The sequence below is a fragment of the Coregonus clupeaformis genome, chromosome 9 (assembly GCF_020615455.1).
Source record: "Coregonus clupeaformis isolate EN_2021a chromosome 9, ASM2061545v1, whole genome shotgun sequence".
Taxonomy (NCBI): domain Eukaryota; kingdom Metazoa; phylum Chordata; class Actinopteri; order Salmoniformes; family Salmonidae; genus Coregonus; species Coregonus clupeaformis.
Window position 1 is genome coordinate 13,473,993 of NC_059200.1, and position 16,870 is coordinate 13,490,862.

At 46.6% G+C, this 16,870-nt stretch overlaps 1 protein-coding gene across 1 annotated transcript in view; it reads right to left on the bottom strand.

Annotated features, from left to right (window-relative positions):
* The window catches only part of LOC121573347 (phospholipid phosphatase-related protein type 1), a 173,055-nt gene extending 161,015 nt beyond the window's left edge, over window positions 1–12,040 (bottom strand). Inside the window, exon 1 of the mRNA XM_041885247.2 lies at window positions 11,754–12,040. The gene's annotated coding sequence lies outside the window, so the exon portion shown is untranslated. The remainder of the gene's footprint in view (window positions 1–11,753) is intronic.
* Window positions 12,041–16,870: the final 4,830 nt, after the last annotated feature.

Here is a 16,870-nt window from a genome sequence, read left to right on the forward strand (position 1 = left end):
GTTAAGGGGCAAATCTGTTGGTGAATGAAGTAGCCAGCTAAGGGGGTGAAGGGGCAAATCTGTTAGTGAATGAAGTAGCCAGCTAGGGGGTGAAGGGGCAAATCTGTTAGTGAATGAAGTAGCCAGCTAAGGGGGTGAAGAGGAAAATCTGTTAGTGAATGAAGTAGCCAGCTAGGGGGGTGAAGGGGAAAATCTGTTAGTGAATGAAGTAGCCAGCTAAGGGGGTGAAGAGGAAAATCTGTTGGTGAATGAAGTAGCCAGCTAGGGGGGTGAAGGGGCAAATCTGTTAGTGAATGAAGTAGCCAGCTAAGGGGGTGAAGAGGAAAATCTGTTGGTGAATGAAGTAGCCAGCTAAGGGGGTGAAGGGGCAAATCTGTTAGTGAATGAAGTAGCCAGCTAAGGGGGTGAAGGGGCAAATATGTTGGTGAATGAAGTAGCCAGCTAAGGGGGTGAAGGGGCAAATCTGTTAGTGAATGAAGTAGCCAGCTAGGGGGTGAAGGGGCAAATCTGTTCGTGAATGAAGTAGCCAGCTAAGGGGGTGAAGAGGAAAATCTGTTGGTGAATGAAGTAGCCAGCTAAGGGGGTGAAGGGGCAAATCTGTTAGTGAATGAAGTAGCCAGCTAAGGGGGTGAAGGGGCAAATCTGTTAGTGAATGAAGTAGCCAGCTAAGGGGGTGAAGAGGAAAATCTGTTGGTGAATGAAGTAGCCAGCTAAGGGGGTGAAGAGGAAAATCTGTTAGTGAATGAAGTAGCCAGCTAGGGGGGTGAAGGGGCAAATCTGTTAGTGAATGAAGTAGCCAGCTAAGGGGGTGAAGGGGCAAATCTGTTAGTGAATGAAGTAGCCAGCTAAGGGGGTGAAGGGGCAAATCTGTTAGTGAATGAAGTAGCCAGCTAGGGGGGAAGGGGCAAATCTGTTAGTGAATGAAGTAGCCAGCTAGGGGGTGAAGGGGCAAATCTGTTAGTGAATGAAGTAGCCAGCTAAGGGGGTGAAGGGGCAAATCTGTTAGTGAATGAAGTAGCCAGCTAGGGGGTGAAGAGGAAAATCTGTTAGTGAATGAAGTAGCCAGCTAAGGGGGGTGAAGGGGCAAATCTGTTAGTGAATGAAGTAGCCAGCTAAGGGGGGTGAAGGGGCAAATCTGTTAGTGAATGAAGTAGCCAGCTAAGGGGGTGAAGAGGAAAATCTGTTAGTGAATGAAGTAGCCAGCTAAGGGGGTGAAGGGGCAAATCTGTTAGTGAATGAAGTAGCCAGCTAAGGGGTGAAGGGGCAAATCTGTTAGTGAATGAAGTAGCCAGCTAGGGGGGTGAAGGGGCAAATCTGTTAGTGAATGAAGTAGCCAGCTAGGGGGGTGAAGGGGAAAATCTGTTGGTGAATGAAGTAGCCAGCTAGGGGGGTGAAGGGGCAAATCTGTTAGTGAATGAAGTAGCCAGCTAAGGGGGTGAAGGGGCAAATCTGTTAGTGAATGAAGTAGCCAGCTAAGGGGGTGAAGAGGAAAATCTGTTGGTGAATGAAGTAGCCAGCTAAGGGGGTGAAGGGGCAAATCTGTTAGTGAATGAAGTAGCCAGCTAAGGGGGTGAAGGGGCAAATCTGTTAGTGAATGAAGTAGCCAGCTAAGGGGGTGAAGAGGAAAATCTGTAGGTGAATGAAGTAGCCAGCTAAGGGGGTGAAGGGCAAATCTGTTGGTGAATGAAGTAGCCAGCTAGGGGGTGAAGGGGAAAATCTGTTGGTGAATGAAGTAGCCAGCTAAGGGGGTGAAGGGGCAAATCTGTTAGTGAATGAAGTAGCCAGCTAAGGGGGTGAAGAGGAAAATCTGTTGGTGAATGAAGTAGCCAGCTAAGGGGGTGAAGGGGCAAATCTGTTAGTGAATGAAGTAGCCAGCTAAGGGGGTGAAGAGGAAAATCTGTTGGTGAATGAAGTAGCCAGCTAAGGGGGTGAAGAGGAAAATCTGTTAGTGAATGAAGTAGCCAGCTAAGGGGGTGAAGAGGAAAATCTGTTAGTGAATGAAGTAGCCAGCTAAGGGGGTGAAGAGGAAAATCTGTTAGTGAATGAAGTAGCCAGCTAAGGGGGTGAAGAGGAAAATCTGTTAGTGAATGAAGTAGCCAGCTAGGGGGGTGAAGGGGCAAATCTGTTGGTGAATGAAGTAGCCAGCTAAGGGGGTGAAGGGGCAAATCTGTTAGTGAATGAAGTAGCCAGCTAAGGGGGTGAAGAGGAAAATCTGTTAGTGAATGAAGTAGCCAGCTAAAGGGGGTGAAGAGGAAAATCTGTTGGTGAATGAAGTAGCCAGCTAGGGGGGTGAAGGGGCAAATCTGTTAGTGAATGAAGTAGCCAGCTAGGGGGGTTAAGGGGCAAATCTGTTAGTGAATGAAGTAGCCAGCTAGGGGGGTTAAGGGGCAAATCTGTTGGTGAATGAAGTAGCCAGCTAAGGGGGTGAAGGGGCAAATCTGTTAGTGAATGAAGTAGCCAGCTAGGGGGGTGAAGGGGCAAATCTGTTAGTGAATGAAGTAGCCAGCTAAGGGGGGTGAAGGGGAAAATCTGTTAGTGAATGAAGTAGCCAGCTAGGGGGGTGAAGGGGAAAATCTGTTAGTGAATGAAGTAGCCAGCTAAGGGGGTGAAGAGGAAAATCTGTTGGTGAATGAAGTAGCCAGCTAGGGGGTGAAGGGCAAATCTGTTAGTGAATGAAGTAGCCAGCTAAAGGGGTGAAGAGGAAAATCTGTTGGTGAATGAAGTAGCCAGCTAAGGGGGTGAAGGGGCAAATCTGTTAGTGAATGAAGTAGCCAGCTAAGGGGGTGAAGGGGCAAATATGTTGGTGAATGAAGTAGCCAGCTAAGGGGGTGAAGGGGCAAATCTGTTAGTGAATGAAGTAGCCAGCTAGGGGGGTGAAGGGGCAAATCTGTTCGTGAATGAAGTAGCCAGCTAAGGGGGTGAAGAGGAAAATCTGTTGGTGAATGAAGTAGCCAGCTAAGGGGGTGAAGGGGCAAATCTGTTAGTGAATGAAGTAGCCAGCTAAGGGGGTGAAGGGGCAAATCTGTTAGTGAATGAAGTAGCCAGCTAAGGGGGTGAAGAGGAAAATCTGTTGGTGAATGAAGTAGCCAGCTAAAGGGGGTGAAGAGGAAAATCTGTTAGTGAATGAAGTAGCCAGCTAGGGGGTGAAGGGGCAAATCTGTTAGTGAATGAAGTAGCCAGCTAAGGGGGTGAAGGGGCAAATCTGTTAGTGAATGAAGTAGCCAGCTAAGGGGGTGAAGGGGCAAATCTGTTAGTGAATGAAGTAGCCAGCTAGGGGGAAGGGGCAAATCTGTTAGTGAATGAAGTAGCCAGCTAGGGGGGTGAAGGGGCAAATCTGTTAGTGAATGAAGTAGCCAGCTAAGGGGGTGAAGGGGCAAATCTGTTAGTGAATGAAGTAGCCAGCTAGGGGGGTGAAGAGGAAAATCTGTTAGTGAATGAAGTAGCCAGCTAAGGGGGTGAAGGGGCAAATCTGTTAGTGAATGAAGTAGCCAGCTAAGGGGGTGAAGGGGCAAATCTGTTAGTGAATGAAGTAGCCAGCTAAGGGGGTGAAGAGGAAAATCTGTTAGTGAATGAAGTAGCCAGCTAAGGGGGTGAAGGGGGCAAATCTGTTAGTGAATGAAGTAGCCAGCTAAGGGGGTGAAGGGGCAAATCTGTTAGTGAATGAAGTAGCCAGCTAGGGGGTGAAGGGGCAAATCTGTTAGTGAATGAAGTAGCCAGCTAGGGGGTGAAGGGGAAAATCTGTTGGTGAATGAAGTAGCCAGCTAGGGGGGGTGAAGGGGCAAATCTGTTAGTGAATGAAGTAGCCAGCTAAGGGGGTGAAGGGGCAAATCTGTTAGTGAATGAAGTAGCCAGCTAAAGGGGGTGAAGAGGAAAATCTGTTGGTGAATGAAGTAGCCAGCTAAGGGGGGTGAAGGGGCAAATCTGTTAGTGAATGAAGTAGCCAGCTAAGGGGGGTGAAGGGGCAAATCTGTTAGTGAATGAAGTAGCCAGCTAAGGGGGTGAAGAGGAAAATCTGTAGGTGAATGAAGTAGCCAGCTAAAGGGGGTGAAGGGGCAAATCTGTTGGTGAATGAAGTAGCCAGCTAGGGGGTGAAGGGGAAAATCTGTTGGTGAATGAAGTAGCCAGCTAAGGGGTGAAGGGGAAAATCTGTTAGTGAATGAAGTAGCCAGCTAGGGGGTGAAGGGGCAAATCTGTTCGTGAATGAAGTAGCCAGCTAAAGGGGTGAAGGGGCAAATCTGTTAGTGAATGAAGTAGCCAGCTAAGGGGGGTGAAGAGGAAAATCTGTTGGTGAATGAAGTAGCCAGCTAAGGGGGTGAAGGGGCAAATCTGTTAGTGAATGAAGTAGCCAGCTAAGGGGGTGAAGAGGAAAATCTGTTAGTGAATGAAGTAGCCAGCTAAGGGGGTGAAGAGGAAAATCTGTTAGTGAATGAAGTAGCCAGCTAAAGGGGGTGAAGAGGAAAATCTGTTAGTGAATGAAGTAGCCAGCTAAGGGGTGAAGAGGAAAATCTGTTAGTGAATGAAGTAGCCAGCTAGGGGGTGAAGGGGCAAATCTGTTGGTGAATGAAGTAGCCAGCTAAGGGGGTGAAGAGGAAAATCTGTTAGTGAATGAAGTAGCCAGCTAAGGGGGTGAAGAGGAAAATCTGTTGGTGAATGAAGTAGCCAGCTAGGGGGTGAAGGGGCAAATCTGTTAGTGAATGAAGTAGCCAGCTAGGGGGGTTAAGGGGCAAATCTGTTAGTGAATGAAGTAGCCAGCTAGGGGGTTAAGGGGCAAATCTGTTGGTGAATGAAGTAGCCAGCTAAGGGGGTGAAGGGGCAAATCTGTTAGTGAATGAAGTAGCCAGCTAGGGGGTGAAGGGGCAAATCTGTTAGTGAATGAAGTAGCCAGCTAAGGGGGTGAAGGGGAAAATCTGTTAGTGAATGAAGTAGCCAGCTAGGGGGGTGAAGGGGAAAATCTGTTAGTGAATGAAGTAGCCAGCTAAGGGGGTGAAGGGGAAAATCTGTTGGTGAATGAAGTAGCCAGCTAGGGGGGTGAAGGGGCAAATCTGTTAGTGAATGAAGTAGCCAGCTAAGGGGGTGAAGAGGAAAATCTGTTGGTGAATGAAGTAGCCAGCTAAGGGGGTGAAGGGGCAAATCTGTTAGTGAATGAAGTAGCCAGCTAAGGGGGTGAAGGGGCAAATCTGTTAGTGAATGAAGTAGCCAGCTAAGGGGGTGAAGAGGAAAATCTGTAGGTGAATGAAGTAGCCAGCTAAGGGGGTGAAGGGGCAAATCTGTTGGTGAATGAAGTAGCCAGCTAGGGGGGTGAAGGGGAAAATCTGTTGGTGAATGAAGTAGCCAGCTAAGGGGGTGAAGGGGCAAATCTGTTAGTGAATGAAGTAGCCAGCTAAGGGGGTGAAGAGGAAAATCTGTTGGTGAATGAAGTAGCCAGCTAAGGGGGGTGAAGGGGCAAATCTGTTAGTGAATGAAGTAGCCAGCTAAGGGGGTGAAGAGGAAAATCTGTTGGTGAATGAAGTAGCCAGCTAAGGGGGTGAAGAGGAAAATCTGTTAGTGAATGAAGTAGCCAGCTAAGGGGTGAAGAGGAAAATCTGTTAGTGAATGAAGTAGCCAGCTAAGGGGGTGAAGAGGAAAATCTGTTAGTGAATGAAGTAGCCAGCTAAGGGGGGTGAAGAGGAAAATCTGTTAGTGAATGAAGTAGCCAGCTAGGGGGTGAAGGGGCAAATCTGTTGGTGAATGAAGTAGCCAGCTAAGGGGGTGAAGGGGCAAATCTGTTAGTGAATGAAGTAGCCAGCTAAGGGGGTGAAGAGGAAAATCTGTTAGTGAATGAAGTAGCCAGCTAAGGGGGTGAAGAGGAAAATCTGTTGGTGAATGAAGTAGCCAGCTAGGGGGGTGAAGGGGCAAATCTGTTAGTGAATGAAGTAGCCAGCTAGGGGGGGTTAAGGGGCAAATCTGTTAGTGAATGAAGTAGCCAGCTAGGGGGGGGTTAAGGGGCAAATCTGTTGGTGAATGAAGTAGCCAGCTAAGGGGGTGAAGGGGCAAATCTGTTAGTGAATGAAGTAGCCAGCTAGGGGGGTGAAGGGGCAAATCTGTTAGTGAATGAAGTAGCCAGCTAAGGGGGTGAAGAGGAAAATCTGTTAGTGAATGAAGTAGCCAGCTAGGGGGTGAAGGGGAAAATCTGTTAGTGAATGAAGTAGCCAGCTAAGGGGGTGAAGAGGAAAATCTGTTGGTGAATGAAGTAGCCAGCTAGGGGGGTGAAGGGGCAAATCTGTTAGTGAATGAAGTAGCCAGCTAAGGGGGTGAAGAGGAAAATCTGTTGGTGAATGAAGTAGCCAGCTAAGGGGGGTGAAGGGGCAAATATGTTAGTGAATGAAGTAGCCAGCTAAGGGGGTGAAGGGGCAAATATGTTGGTGAATGAAGTAGCCAGCTAAGGGGGTGAAGGGGCAAATCTGTTAGTGAATGAAGTAGCCAGCTAGGGGGTGAAGGGGCAAATCTGTTCGTGAATGAAGTAGCCAGCTAAGGGGGTGAAGAGGAAAATCTGTTGGTGAATGAAGTAGCCAGCTAAGGGGGTGAAGGGCAAATCTGTTAGTGAATGAAGTAGCCAGCTAAGGGGGTGAAGGGGCAAATCTGTTAGTGAATGAAGTAGCCAGCTAAGGGGGTGAAGAGGAAAATCTGTTGGTGAATGAAGTAGCCAGCTAAGGGGGTGAAGAGGAAAATCTGTTAGTGAATGAAGTAGCCAGCTAGGGGGGTGAAGGGGCAAATCTGTTAGTGAATGAAGTAGCCAGCTAAGGGGGTGAAGGGGCAAATCTGTTAGTGAATGAAGTAGCCAGCTAAGGGGGTGAAGGGGCAAATCTGTTAGTGAATGAAGTAGCCAGCTAGGGGGAAGGGGCAAATCTGTTAGTGAATGAAGTAGCCAGCTAGGGGGTGAAGGGGCAAATCTGTTAGTGAATGAAGTAGCCAGCTAAGGGGGTGAAGGGGCAAATCTGTTAGTGAATGAAGTAGCCAGCTAGGGGGTGAAGAGGAAAATCTGTTAGTGAATGAAGTAGCCAGCTAAGGGGGGTGAAGGGGCAAATCTGTTAGTGAATGAAGTAGCCAGCTAAGGGGGTGAAGGGGCAAATCTGTTAGTGAATGAAGTAGCCAGCTAAGGGGGTGAAGAGGAAAATCTGTTAGTGAATGAAGTAGCCAGCTAAGGGGGTGAAGGGGCAAATCTGTTAGTGAATGAAGTAGCCAGCTAAGGGGGTGAAGGGGCAAATCTGTTAGTGAATGAAGTAGCCAGCTAGGGGGTGAAGGGCAAATCTGTTAGTGAATGAAGTAGCCAGCTAGGGGGTGAAGGGGAAAATCTGTTGGTGAATGAAGTAGCCAGCTAGGGGGGTGAAGGGCAAATCTGTTAGTGAATGAAGTAGCCAGCTAAGGGGGTGAAGGGGCAAATCTGTTAGTGAATGAAGTAGCCAGCTAAGGGGGGTGAAGAGGAAAATCTGTTGGTGAATGAAGTAGCCAGCTAAGGGGGTGAAGGGGCAAATCTGTTAGTGAATGAAGTAGCCAGCTAAGGGGGTGAAGGGGCAAATCTGTTAGTGAATGAAGTAGCCAGCTAAGGGGGTGAAGAGGAAAATCTGTAGGTGAATGAAGTAGCCAGCTAAGGGGGTGAAGGGGCAAATCTGTTGGTGAATGAAGTAGCCAGCTAGGGGGTGAAGGGGAAAATCTGTTGGTGAATGAAGTAGCCAGCTAAGGGGGTGAAGGGGAAAATCTGTTAGTGAATGAAGTAGCCAGCTAGGGGGGTGAAGGGGCAAATCTGTTCGTGAATGAAGTAGCCAGCTAAGGGGGTGAAGGGCAAATCTGTTAGTGAATGAAGTAGCCAGCTAAGGGGGTGAAGAGGAAAATCTGTTGGTGAATGAAGTAGCCAGCTAAGGGGGGTGAAGGGGCAAATCTGTTAGTGAATGAAGTAGCCAGCTAAGGGGGTGAAGAGGAAAATCTGTTAGTGAATGAAGTAGCCAGCTAAGGGGTGAAGAGGAAAATCTGTTAGTGAATGAAGTAGCCAGCTAAGGGGGTGAAGAGGAAAATCTGTTAGTGAATGAAGTAGCCAGCTAAGGGGGTGAAGAGGAAAATCTGTTAGTGAATGAAGTAGCCAGCTAGGGGGTGAAGGGGCAAATCTGTTGGTGAATGAAGTAGCCAGCTAAGGGGGTGAAGAGGAAAATCTGTTAGTGAATGAAGTAGCCAGCTAAGGGGGTGAAGAGGAAAATCTGTTGGTGAATGAAGTAGCCAGCTAGGGGGGTGAAGGGGCAAATCTGTTAGTGAATGAAGTAGCCAGCTAGGGGGGGTTAAGGGGCAAATCTGTTAGTGAATGAAGTAGCCAGCTAGGGGGGTTAAGGGGCAAATCTGTTGGTGAATGAAGTGGGGCGGCAGGTAGCTTAGTGGGTAAGAGCGTTGTGCCAGTAACCGAAAGGTCGCTGGTTCTAATCCCCGAGCCGACTAGGTGAAAAATCTGTCGATGTGCCCTTGAGCAAGGCACTTAACCCTAATTGCTCCTGTAAGTCGCTCTGGATAAGAGCGTCTGCTAAATGACTAAAATGTAAATGTAAATGTAAGTAGCCAGCTAAGGGGGTGAAGGGGCAAATCTGTTAGTGAATGAAGTAGCCAGCTAGGGGGGTGAAGGGGCAAATCTGTTAGTGAATGAAGTAGCCAGCTAAGGGGGTGAAGGGGCAAATCTGTTAGTGAATGAAGTAGCCAGCTAGGGGGGTGAAGGGGAAAATATGTTAGTGAATGAAGTAGCCAGCTAGGGGGTGAAGGGGAAAATCTGTTAGTGAATGAAGTAGCCAGCTAGGGGGTGAAGGGGAAAATCTGTTAGTGAATGAAGTAGCCAGCTAGGGGGGTGAAGGGGCAAATCTGTTAGTGAATGAAGTAGCCAGCTAGGGGGGGAAGGGGAAAATCTGTTAGTGAATGAAGTAGCCAGCTAGGGGGTGAAGGGGCAAATCTGTTAGTGAATGAAGTAGCCAGCTAGGGGGTGAAGGGGAAAATCTGTTAGTGAATGAAGTAGCCAGCTAAGGGGGTGAAGGGGCAAATCTGTTGGTGAATGAAGTAGCCAGCTAAGGGGGTGAAGGGGCAAATCTGTTAGTGAATGAAGTAGCCAGCTAAGGGGGTGAAGAGGAAAATCTGTTAGTGAATGAAGTAGCCAGCTAAGGGGGTGAAGGGGCAAATCTGTTAGTGAATGAAGTAGCCAGCTAAGGGGGGTGAAGGGGCAAATCTGTTGGTGAATGAAGTAGCCAGCTAGGGGGTGAAGGGGCAAATCTGTTAGTGAATGAAGTAGCCAGCTAAAGGGTGAAGGGGCAAATCTGTTGGTGAATGAAGTAGCCAGCTAAGGGGTGAAGGGGCAAATCTGTTAGTGAATGAAGTAGCCAGCTAAGGGGGTGAAGAGGAAAATCTGTTGGTGAATGAAGTAGCCAGCTAAGGGGGTGAAGGGGCAAATCTGTTAGTGAATGAAGTAGCCAGCTAAGGGGGTGAAGGGGCAAATCTGTTAGTGAATGAAGTAGCCAGCTAAGGGGGTGAAGAGGAAAATCTGTTGGTGAATGAAGTAGCCAGCTAGGGGGGTGAAGGGGCAAATCTGTTAGTGAATGAAGTAGCCAGCTAAGGGGGTGAAGAGGAAAATCTGTTAGTGAATGAAGTAGCCAGCTAAGGGGGTGAAGGGGAAAATCTGTTGGTGAATGAAGTAGCCAGCTAGGGGGGTGAAGGGGCAAATCTGTTAGTGAATGAAGTAGCCAGCTACATAGGGTTAGTAGTCGCTATTTGATGCCAGCTGGCGCTATTGGGACACAATGTTGTAGCCTATAGCTTGTCCAGCCTTCCCTGATTAATATACAGTCCTATACACATTCATTACCAATGTACCCAATCAGAAGAAACTAATGAACACTACAAGACATCATGCATTTACCCTCCACACTGAACATGAGGCTGTCTGTGTGTCTGTGTGTGTGTGTGTGTGTGTGTGTGTGTGTCTGTGTGTGTGTGTGTGTGTGTGTGTGTCTGTGTGTGTGTGTGTGTGTGTGTGTGTGTGTGTGTGTGTCTGTGTGTGTGTGTATGTCTGTGTGTGTCTGTGTGTGTGTGTGTGTGTGTGTAACAGGGGGAGCAACATCTACACATTCTCAGGCTATGGTGATGATGTTGACTCCACAGGACTTTCCATCCATCCATAAGGCTGTTGATAGTTTTTTATTTATTAATTATTATTTCACTTTTATTTAACCAGGTAAGCCAGTTGAGAACAAGTTCTCATTTACAACTGCGACCTGGCCAAGATAAAGCAAAGCAGTGCGATAAAAACAACAACACAGAGTTACATATGGGGTAAAACAAAACATACAGTCAAAAATACAACAGAAAATATACATACAGTGTGTGCAAATGTAGCAAGTTATGGAGGTAAGGCAATAAATAGGCTATAGTGCAGAATAATTACAATAGTATTAACACTGGAATGCTAGATGTGCAAGAGATGATGTGCAAATAGAGATACTGGGGTGCAAAAGAGCAAAATAAATAACAATATGGGGATGAGGTAGTTGGGTGGGCTAATTTCAGATGGGCTGTGTACAGGTGCAGTGATCTGACAACTGATGCTTAAAGTATGATGTATATTCCCTATATAGGTCACTGCTATTGACCAGGGCCCATAGGGAATGATTAAAAGGAGTGTGATGATGTGCCCCATGTGAAGTCATTGTCCAGATAAATTAGGTTACCCAATAGAGGTGGATTCAATCTCTTTTGATGGTGATTTCAACATTGTTGTTGAAATCACCCAAATTGCTTTAGTGCATCAACACACATCAATATCATTATAGGTCAAGAGTGTAGTTAAATACCAACTAGAAGCGCCACAGCCCATAGGTCATCTAGAAGGACCACAGCCCATAGGTCATCTAGAAGGGCCACAGCCCATAGGTCATCTAGAAGGGCCACAGCCCATAGGTCATCTAGAAGGGCCACAGCCCATAGGTCATCTAGAAGGGCCACAGCCCATAGGACATCGTGTGTAATCAGACGGGTAAAGATGAGAGATTGGGAGATCACGGATCGGGATCTTAGAGTAGGACTGCTGATCACGGATCAGGTCCCACTGTTCATGTATTCATTATGATCCAAAGAGGCAACACCGCTCCTAAAATCAGCACTGATCCTAAACCTGACAACAACCAAAGGTGACTGAAACGACACACAACTAGGCTGTATCACCGTGTCCCCGCTAATAGCGAACATATTATGTCCGTTAATGATTTATAGACTCTCTCACAACACGGTATATAAAAGTCAAAGCATGTAGAAAAACGACGACGACGGTGTGGGAATGATACAGCAATCACATCACGGCCCAAATGACTTCCAGAGGCAGGTGTGTGTCTGTGTCTACCGCTCCTCGCTGGTCAAATGACCATTTAAATTATTAAATGACCCTGTGAGGACCATGCTAGTAGTAGCCTGCCCTCCCTCCGCAACGTGTGGCTTCACTCTCAGGCTTGACCATTGAAACAAAGTGACGCTCTAGTGAAACACTGGCTACATTTCATCGGCTGAAAGAAACAAACATACGCTGCCACTTCAGTCATGTCAAAACCACTTGCCCACTAAGCACAGCCACAGCACATGAGCCTATCGACCGTGGACGCTGTGATCAACAATGGACAATAGTTGAATAGGCGGAACAGCAACAATTCGGTTTATTTCTCACCCAGTGCCCGTGGGTGCGTGCCACCGACTGCATCTGAACTTACCGTGTGATTAATGTATATTCCAATGGAAGAGCAAATCCATCAAAGGGAATGGAAGAAAAATAATGCCCAAACGCGTGCATGCTACTCCATCGTATTTTCCGAGTGCTACAGTGTCTCGTTTGCTCTTGGCTTTGAGATGGGTGATCAGAAAGCGATCGTGTGAATGTTGAGGGGATGGATGCTGAGGCGGAGGCGGGGCCACGGCGCGTTTTTTACACTGAATCCACTGACGCCTGGTAATGTGGTGTCAAACAGCATCCCCTCGACCAAGGCGGACTAACGTCTCTTCCACTCCTGTCAGGATCTGTCCGTTCACTGGAGGAATGCTGGCTACTAGGTGAGGAGGTTGGGGTTGAATCCACCACCAGCCCTAGCCAATAGAATATATAACCACAAATACTATGTTCTGCCCATTGTCGCCTCTTTCTACAACACAGACGCACTGGGATCAGTGGAGCTTCACACATACAATACCTTAGCTAGCTAGTAACCACATGTTGAACTGAACTGGGATCAGTGGAGGAGCTAGCCATCGTTCTCACATACAATACCTTAGCTAGCTAGTAACCACATGTTGAACTGAACTGGGATCAGTGGAGGAGCCTAGCCATCGTTCACACATACAATACCTTAGCTAGCTAGTAACCACATGTTGAACTGAACTGGGATCAGTGGAGGAGCCTAGCCATCGTTCACACACACAATACCTTAGCTAGCTAGTAACCACATGTTGAACTGAACTGGGATCAGTGGAGGAGCCTAGCCATCGTTCACACATACAATACCTTAGCTAGCTAGTAACCACATGTTGAACTGAACTGGGATCAGTGGAGGAGCCTAGCCATAGTTCACACATACAATACCTTAGCTAGCTAGTAACCACATGTTGAACTGAACTGGGATCAGTGGAGGAGCTAGCCATCGTTCACACATACAATACCTTAGCTAGCTAGTAGCCACATGTTGAATTCACAACGTTAACATCATCCTAAAAAGTACAATTACAATTGCATCTTAAAAATACCATCCACTCGTGAGTAAACTCTAAATATACAACATTATTCATGACCAAAACACTGTGTGTTCGACTTTGTGCTTAAAAGGAATCTAACTTTTCTAAAGACGACAGAAAGAGCGTGCCTACCTCTCATAGTGCGTCAACATGATTTGAGCAGGAGCACTCAGGGCAAAACGTTAAGTACACACTCCTCTATTCCCAGGATGCTGGCATGCGGAACAACACATCAACATGTTATCCTCTATTCCCAGGATGCGGGCATGCGGAACAACACATCAACATGTTATATTAATATATCAACCTGGTGAAATTCACAAAGTACTTTAACAACTGTTACACTACTAGTCCAATCTCCAAACAGAGATTTCACAATTTATTGACTACAATATTAAACTGTGATGGTTTTACTACAATACGAACTTCGATGGCTTGAAATATTGTCCACCGGACACTTCCGCCCATGTGCAGTTAGGCTGGGGAGGAGGTTGAATCGAAGGTAACTCAACGTAGAAGGCATAAAATAAAAGGCGTTTCTTTCCTTCTGGTCCTGAAGAGGGGAAAAAAACTACCAGGCGAGCTTCTCTTCTGCACTGTTCAACCGATCCAGTAAATGTGGAGGAGGAGTTAAAATAGAGTGTCTTCTTGTTAACGGACACACTCTTTTCACGCCGCTTCGATACTAAGTGATTTTCGTAGCAGGTTAGGAGAGCATTTTTTGCTAACCCTTTCCCTAACCTTAACCTCAGTCTCCTAACCTTAACCTCAGTCTCCTAACCTTAACCCCAGTCTCCTAACCTTAACCTCAGTCTCCTAACCTTAACCTCAGTCTCCTAACCTTAACCTCAGTCTCCTAACCTTAACCTCAGTCTCCTAACCTTAACCTCAGTCTCCTAACCTTAACCTCAGTCTCCTAACCTTAACCTCAGTCTCCTAACCTTAACCCTTTCCCTAACCTTAACCTCAGTCTCCTAACCTTAACCTCAGTCTCCTAACCTTAACCTCAGTCTCCTAACCTTAACCTCAGTCTCCTAACCTTAACCCCAGTCTCCTAACCTTAACCTCAGTCTCCTAACCTTAACCTCAGTCTCCTAACCTTAACCTCAGTCTCCTAACCTTAACCCCAGTCTCCTAACCTTAACCTCAGTCTCCTAACCTTAACCTCAGTCTCCTAACCTTAACCTCAGTCTCCTAACCTTAACCTCAGTCTCCTAACCTTAACCTCAGTCTCCTAACCTTAACCTCAGTCTCCTAACCTTAACCCTTTCCCTAACCTTAACCTCAGTCTCCTAACCTTAACCTCAGCCTCCTAACCTTAACCTCAGTCTCCTAACCTTAACCTCAGTCTCCTAACCTTAACCCCAGTCTCCTAACCTTAACCTCAGTCTCCTAACCTTAACCTCAGTCTCCTAACCTTAACCTCAGTCTCCTAACCTTAACCCCAGTCTCCTAACCTTAACCTCAGTCTCCTAACCTTAACCCCAGTCTCCTAACCTTAACCTCAGTCTCCTAACCTTAACCTCAGTCTCCTAACCTGCTACTTTAATTCTCCTAACCTGCTACTTTAATTCTCCTAACCTGCTACTAAGAAGTTTCTTCAGTATCGAAGTGGCATAAAAATAGTGTTTTGAGTGTTTCCCTTGTTAACTTCCAAAAGTGGAAGTCACATCACAGGCTCTCTTTCCATTTCCCCTGAAAAACAGATGCATCCAGTTGTTGTGACCCTGCTGTGTATTGAGGTTAGCAGAATGACTCCAGCTCAGCTGTGGGCCACATACTGTGTGTGTTTCTGTCCCAGCGTATGCCTGGCCCCAGATCTGGCCCACACACTGCAGACCGATCCAATTAGAAAGGTGTGGCCAAGATCTGGCCCACATACTGCAGACCGATCCAATTAGAAAGGTGTGGCCAAGATCTGGCCCACATACTGCAGACCGATCCAATTAGAAAGGTGTGGCCAAGATCTGGCCCACATACTGCAGACCGATCCAATTAGAAAGGTGTGGCCCAGATCTGGCCCACACACTGCAGACCGATCCAATTAGAAAGGTGTGGCCCAGATCTGGCCCACACACTGCAGACCGACCCAATTAGAAAGGTGTGGCCCAGCTCTGACGCACAACCTGTACAATGATTACATTTAAAAGGTGTGGCCCAGATCTGACCCACAACCTGTACAGTGATTACATTTAAAAGGTGTGACCCAGATCTGGCCCACATACCACACAAAGGTACGGCTGAGTTCCCGCCAGGTCCCTGGTCCAGTGGTTGTCCAGATGCAGACTGCCACACTGACCTTATATGGGGCGACATTAAACCAGATACTCCCCAAATTACATTTAAATACTCTGCTATTAAATGCTGTATTTAAACAAAAGAAAAGAGCAGTTGTAGATAAAGTCAATCAAAAATCAATCTGGTTTGTTACAAGTTGCAACAGGAAACATGAAGCATAGAAAAACAGGCAAATGAAATCAAATTGTATTTGTCACATGCGCCGAATACAACAGGTGTAGACCTTACCGTGAAATGCTTACTTACGAGCCTTTAACCAACAATGCAGAGTTTTTTTTAAAAAAGTAAGTAAGAAAAATTTGCTAAATAAACTAAAGGAAATATAGTAACACGATAAAATAACAATAGTGAGGCTATATACAGGGGGGTACCGGTACAGAGTCAATCAGCAGGGGTACAGGTTAGTCAAGGTAATTGAGGTAATATGTACATGTAGGTAGGAGTAAAGTGACTATGCATAGATAATAAACAGAGAGTAGCAGCGTGTGTGTGTGTGTGTGTGTGTGTTGGAGTGTCAGTGAGTGTGCAGATAATAAGTATAAGAATACAATAAAGGGGTCAATGTAAATAGCTCGGGTAGCCATTTGATTAACTGTTCAGCAGTCTTATGGATTGGGGGTAGGAGCCTTTTGGTCCTAGACTTGGCGCTCCGGTACCGCTTGCTGTGTGGTAGCAGAGAGAACAGTCTATGACTTGGGTGGCTGGAGTCTTTGACCATTTTTAGGGCCTTCCTCTGACACCGCCTGGTATAGAGGTCCTGGATGGCAGGGAGTTCGACCCCAGTGATGTATTGGGCCATACACACTACCTTCTGTAGCACCTTGTAGATGCCAAGCATGTCTCAAGGAGACATAACATGCGCTGTTTTAGCTTCTCCAGGAAGTAACGTTGCAGGCTAGCTCAGTGCTGCCCCCTCTCATTGAGAATCTCCAGTGGAAGGCCGACCAGGGTTCTCCATTAGCAACTAAATTAAATTAAATAATCACATTATAAACTCTTCAGGGTTAGGGTTAGGCATCCATTATATAATCACATTGGAAACCCCTCAGGGTTAGGCATCCATTATATAATCACATTAGGAACTCTTCAGAAACATCTCAGGGTTAGGGTTAGGCATCCATTATATAATCACATTAGAAACCCCTCAGGGTTAATGATACATGAGGTAAATGAAGTACATGATACATGATGTCACCAATCCCATATTTGAGCTCATTGAATAATGAGGTTCTTTAAGACCGCATTATTGTTTTTGTTTTTCTTCTCTGATTTTACATTTTAGTAATTTAGCAGACGCTCTTATTCAGAGCGACTTACAGTTAGTGAGTGCATACATTCTTTTTTCTTTTTTCATACTGCCCCCCCGTGGGAATCGAATCCACAACCCTTGCGAACGCCATGCTCTACCAACTGAGCTACATCCCTGCCGGCCATTCCCTCCCATACCCTGGACGACGCTGGGCCAATTGTGCGCCGCCCCATGGGTCTCCCGGTCACGGCCAACAGAGCCTGGATACGAACCAGATCTATAGTGGCACAGCTAGCACTGCGATGCAGTGCCTTAGACCACTGCGCCACTCAGAAGTTATTTTATCCGTTAACATGTTGTATGCTCATGGATTTATCCATTAATATGTTGTATGATCATGGATTTATCCGTTAACATGTTGTATGCTCATGGATTTATCTATTAATATGTTGTATGCTCATGGATTTATCCATTAATATGTTGTATGCTCATGGATCTATCTGGTAATATGTTGTATGCTCATGGATGTATCCATTAACATGTTGTATGCTCATGGAT